Source organism: Otolemur garnettii, unplaced genomic scaffold (assembly GCF_000181295.1).
Source record: "Otolemur garnettii isolate 467f Iridium unplaced genomic scaffold, OtoGar3 scaffold00038, whole genome shotgun sequence".
In the NCBI taxonomy this organism is placed as follows: Eukaryota; Metazoa; Chordata; class Mammalia; order Primates; family Galagidae; genus Otolemur; species Otolemur garnettii.
The window spans coordinates 676,698-683,055 of record NW_003852433.1 but is presented as its reverse complement, the minus strand read 5'-3'; the positions used below and the strand labels follow the sequence as shown (position 1 = coordinate 683,055).

Sequence of the window (6,358 nt, the reverse complement as noted above, 5' to 3'; positions counted from 1 at the left end):
AAAAATCTTTAAATAGCAAGAAACCTAAAAAAAAAAAAAAAAAAAGAATAAAAAAAAATCAGGGTGGCAATAAATTAAAATTTTATCCTATAGAATGTTTTCAAATTAATGAGCTTACATATTATCTCTTCCTCCCCTATCTTTAAAAAATATAGAGAGAGAGATTTCAAGCAGGTAATTATACCCTAGAAGAAAGTACTCCAGGTAAAAGAGGGCCACAGACCTGGCCCCTGGCTTCAGGGCTCCATTCTTACATCCCTCCCACTTCCTAAGAACTCCTGTGCCAGTGGTCACCACTGCTGAGGCCAATAATCACTACATGAGCAAAATAATAACCGAAGAAATAAGAGATACAGGTAGCATGGAAATATTGGTAAGAGGTGCCAGGGAGCTGATAAATATGACGCCTTTAGAAACAGGCCTAAACTCCCTGAAAAGACAGAACTTTCAAAACCTTTCTAGTCCCTTTCCTCATCATTCACTACTTCCAAGTCTCCACCAAATACCTAGTGCCAGAGCAGATTGCCCATTCCCAGCTCATTCTGTGTGTCTTTACAACTCCATGTTCACATATAAGCCATCAGTACCTTATGCCCAGACCACTATCCTCTTCTCTACATCTCAAAAACTCCCACCCTAGCCTTCACAATTGGATACAAGAGCTACCTGAAGTCCACTCTAGTGAGACAGCTTCTATTTCACAGTGCCTGGTACACAGCAGGTCAATAAATGTTGAACAAATGTTTGTCTATACAGTTTGCTTCCAACAAGTCTCTCTCAAAATATTTACCCCCCTCGAATTAATGATTAACAAGGCTCCCACCCTACTTGACAACCAAGTGCCCAGTTTAATGCCAGGCAAGCCTACAGGAGCAAATGAACTTGAACAGAACAAGCTGATACCAGACTGAAGGGAGAGATACTTGCAGATTATAAAACTTCAAAAAGTCAAAACAATTAAAAAGTTCTAGAAGAGAACTGAAGAAAGACTCACAGAAAGTCTAAAATGTGGGGGAAGAGGTGGACCAGAATTCCCCAGGTGGGACTGAGAAAAAGTTCCCCAGCTCCGACAAGATTTTAACTGACATTAGCTTAAGAATCTTGACTTGTCAGTTACTCCTCCATAAGTTCCCCAGGAACCTGACCTTTAAAATGATAAATGCTTATTGGTTTAAACTAGGAGAAAATGGCTAGGACTAGTAACTAAGTAGCTTAGGCCAGACTTCACCAGCGTCGGGGGCAGTACCTGCCAGTCCTCCTGGGTGAAAGGGCAGTCACCCCAGCACAGCACAAGGGAGGAGGAAACGCCAGGGGCAGACCACCAGGAAGGGACCAGTCTCTACCTACTTGCATGTTAGTATTCACATTTCAACTGAGAGCAGTAGTTGTGTCTCCACTGTCATTCACTTCAAAATGATTCCTAATTCCCCTTGTCATTTCTTCTTTGACCCAAGAGTCATTTGGAAATATATAGTTTGATTCCCAAAACTTTGGGAGTTTTTCCCCAGGTATTTTTCAGATATTAATTTCTATTTAACTTCGTTGGGGTCAGAAAACACACTCGTCTGGGCAGAGGACATCCTCAGTGTGACTTCAATGCTTTTGAATGTACTGAAATTAGATTTTGGCTCCCAAAATTTGGTCTATCTGGTGAAAGCTCCATGACACTTGAAAAAAAAAGAATAAAAAGGCAACTAAGCCAACTTGGTTTGATACAGTTGCTCAAGAGCATCCTCTGAATCCTTACTCAGTGCCCATCTCTCCATCATCAACAGAAAATGTTGGAATCGTCATTTGTAATTGCAGGTTTGCTCTTTTTTTTTTTATTTTGTCAGTTTTTGCTTCATGTATTTCTTTTTCTATTTTTAGAAGAGAAAATTAAAATGAGAATTTAAACTTAGGCATTTTGATCAAACTAGAGGTGTATTCTGGATAACAAAATGAAATACCACATGGGACCACCAGCTTTTCATTACACTTGGAATCACACTGGAGCTCATCACCATAGCCACCAAGTCCCCTGCACTCTAGTCACAATTTCTTCTGCCCCACCCTACAGTGTGTCCCCCAAGTTCCTGTCACGTAGGCCACATTTCGGTATTTTGGTTTCTCAAACACTAACCTCACTCCCTTCTCGAGCTTCTTCCCTGCTGTATCCCCACTTCCTCCAATACCCATCCCCTGATCCTCTGGCCTTTGACAGCTCAGTCCAAATACTGAAGGCAGGAGGACTTCCATGGCTATCAATCATTCTCATCCTCTCTCACCTCTCGACCACACACACACACACACACACACACACACGTTCATTTCTTTATTGTCTCTCTCCCCCACTACAATGTGAACTGAAAAGGGACAGGGCACAGGTGGTTTCCACTCTACTACATATGCAGCAACAAGAACATTAACTGTGACACAGACAGAGCTCAGGAACAAGAAAAAAGGAAGAAAGGTGAAAGGGAAGGAAATACTGTGAGGGGAGAGAGGGAACAGAAGGGGCATGATGGAAGGAGGGAGTGAATGGACACCCACTGTAAAGGGTTTTTACCTATTTCTTTAATTTAGTGCAATTTCCATCGTCATTGTGTAGAATAGGCCAAGCAATTAGTTAAACATACTACTGGGAGGGGAACCAGTATTTCTCTCATGTCTGCACATAAATGGAAGCTCTACTTTGTACCAGCTGTTCAAATTAAACTGCTAAAATGGGACAGCAAGAAGAAAGATATTTTGCCTTTTGGATGAAGCCTAGATCATTGTGTTCCAAGATGAAAGCAATTTACGTTCATCACCCGTCAATTACATAAAAACCAAATGAGGCATTACTCAGAACAAAAACTAAAGAGCAAAAATAAGGAAATATTTTGCCTAATAAGTTTACATCATCATTGAGATTTCTCCAAATCTTAAAGAATAAAAAATAGTGACCTAATACCTGCTTTCTAGATAATTATGGAATGTATTTACCTTGTTTCCTTATCTAAATCACTGCAAATTGCCTGAATACTGATTACCTTTGGGGGGCATGTAATACCCAGGAAAGGCAAAGTGTCCTAATTTGCCACCATAATATATTGCAAAAATTAGTAGAAAGAAAGAACTGTATTGCTTTTTATAAAATACCAATAAGTCAAGAACTTTTCAAAGTATCAAATCTAAGTTAATTCTATGAAAATTTTTGAAATTTAACCTTCTAAAAACTTATGAAGGGGGAAAAGAAATATAAAATTTCTTGTAAGAAATAATACTTGTCCTACTCTTTGCCAAGGAGTTACTGTGAATGGAAAATAGATTATATAACTGCCCAAACTTTCTACTAATAGTGACTAATTCTACAAAGTCACCACCAGAACCTACAAGTAAACTTAGTAAGACCAAAGAACATAAGGTCATTAAATAAGAATCAATGAAATTCTCATATATTCATAGCACACAATACTAAAATGGAATTTAAAAAACAAGCCCATTTGCAACATCAAAGATAAATATTTAGAAATAAACAAATAAGTACCATACAGCAGTGGTTCCCAATCTTTCTGGCACCAGGGACCAGTTTTTTGGAGGACAATTTTTTTCAGGGACCAAGAGTGAAGGAATGGGGATGGTTTCAGGATGATTCAAGTGCATTAAATTTATTATGTACTTTACTTCTATTTTTATTACATTGTAATATATAATGAAATTATTACAAGACTCATCATAATGCATAATCATTGGGAGCTCTAAGTTTGTTTTCCCACAATAGTCCTAGCACTAGCGGCACCACCTCAACTCCACCCCAGATCATCAGGCATTGGATTCATATAAGCAGTGCACAGCCTAGGTCCCTCACAGGAGCAGCTTACAGTAGGGTTCAAGCTCTTCTGAGAATCTAATGCTGAGAGTGATGGGGAGCAGCTGTAAATACTGATGAAGCTTCCTTCACTCACCTACCACTCATCTCCTGCTGTGCAGCTCAGTTCCTAACAGGCCATGGACCAGTACCAGTCCACAGCCTGGGGGTTGAGACTGCAGAGGTACAAGACCACTGTAATAAAAACTATGAACTATTACTGAGAGATATCAAAGAAGATGGAAATATATACATGGAAATATATACTCAGCTCATGGACTGGAAGACTAAGTACTGCTCAGACGTTAATTCTCCACAAATTGATTTGTAGATTCAATGCAATTAGAATCAAAACCCCAGCAGGAGTTTTTAAAGAAAATGACAAGCTGATTCTAAAATGTATATGGAAATATAAAGTTTTGAATATCCAAAACATCTTGGGAAAGAAGAATAAAATTTTAGGACTTAATACTATCCAATTTCAAGACTCATTATACAGCCATAGTAATCAATACGATGTGGCATTGGCATAAGACTAAACCAATGGGACAGAATAAACAGTCCAGAAACATGCCCACATCAACCTTTGTCAATTTAAGTCTTTTCAACAGATGATACTGGAAAAACTAATATCCAAATGGTGCAGGGGGTGGGGTGGGGGGCAGTTGGTATATGGAGGAACTGTTACCTCACACCTTATAAAGAATTAAATTAGGAATGATCATAAAACTAAATGTGAAGGCTAAAATTACAATGCTTCTACAATATATACAGACTATCTTCACAGAAAACTTTCATGCAGAAGATTTCTTAGGGATACGAAAAAAGTATAAATTATCAAAACTTAGGACTTCCACACATCCAAGATAACTGTTAAAAATATAGACCAGCCATAGACTGGGAGAAAATATTACAAAAGCTGCTGGTCAAAAGATGCTGGATACAAAAGAGTATATAATTCTATATGTAGGAAATTCTAAAATAGGCAAAACTGGTCTATGAATTTTTTTTTTTAATTCAGAAAAAAATTTTTAAAAGCTTGCCTCTGGGGACAGGAAAATGGGAAGAAGCATGAGGGAACTTTCTGGGGATGGAAATATTCTGTCTTTCAGTAAAGGCAGGGGTCATGTGAGTGAATGCATTTATCATGATTAAACTGTGTACAGTACTATAAGTAAATCTCCCTCAAAGGAAAAAAAAAAAAGATCTGGAAGCAAATATTAACTATAGCTGGTAGGTTTGCTTTCACAGCAGTGTGAGGGAGGAGTTCTAAAACTAACTGCAGTACGCGCTAGTACACAGTGAGAAAAGCAGGCTTTCTCAGAGAAGAAAGCTAAAGCATGGAAGAAGCAGCGAATGTGCATGGCGCCCTGGGCCGGAACGGGGGTATCTACCCGAACTCATTACCTTTGGTAGATGGATAGACAGGTGTACACACGTAAACACACACACATTTTCTCACTCTGTTTAGTAGGAATACCTAGAAGCAAAGACATGCCAACTGCACTGAGCAGTTCTAGTGCCCAAATTTAGGTTTCTAAACAGCATTCTCCATTAAAAGGAACTGGGGCTCCCTGGAGAAGAAGCTGATTGATTCCAGGGCAGGAACAGTGATTAAATAACAGAAACTTCAAACATTGTAAGCTGGAGAGTAAGAAAGTGCTCAGGGAATGATGGGAGTGGGTCAACAGGACACGAACCACCTTGAAAGTGCTCCTAGCAGCCCAAACTGGGATGATCTAAACAACAAAATCAATACTGATAGGAACAGATGATAACCTATTAGCTAAATTAAGGACCTCCAAATCCACAGTGATATTAGTAAACAAATGATGAGGAAGAAGGAAAAGTTATTTCTTACATTCAAACGCCAACTGAAAACCACACAAGGAATGGCGGAGTTAGGAAATCAATGGTGCTGAAACTAGAGGGTAAAGGTTTGATGCAAAACAGAACATTTACACAGTGTCCAAAGTAACTCCTGTAAGTTACTCTCTTAGAAAAAGAAAACTTACACTACATAATGTCACAGTGGAGAACCCTAGTAAACACCTACTTTAAGCAAATGATCAAAATTAACAACAATGTCAGGAAAAAGCAATATCATGTCTCATGGAGAACAACACATCTCATCCACAGTCCTCCTGACAAAATCCCTAATCTGAATCTTAACTATTACAAAACATGAAGCAAACCAAAATAGGACATTTTACAAACTAATTGGCCTGTACTCCTTAAAAATGTTGAAGTCGATAAACTGAAAGAAAGTTGAAGGACTTGTCCAGATTAAAGGACACTGAAGATGTGACAACTGAATCCTAGACTGAATCTTGGACCAGGAAAAATTATAGCAAAAAAGGACATTTTGGGGAACAACCATTGGAATGTGACTACTCACTGCAGCGCCAGTGTTAAGTTTCCCGATTTCAAACATTGCATCCTGGCTATCAAAGAGAAATGACCTTGTTCTTAAGAAATACAGTCTGTACATTGGATACTTTTCTCGTGATGTACACACCCCTATTA

At 38.7% G+C, this 6,358-nt stretch overlaps 1 protein-coding gene across 1 annotated transcript in view; it reads right to left on the bottom strand.

Moving 5' to 3' along the window:
- The window catches only part of GRK3 (G protein-coupled receptor kinase 3), a 143,048-nt gene that overhangs the window by 73,787 nt on the left and 62,903 nt on the right, over window positions 1–6,358 (bottom strand). The window lies entirely within an intron of this gene.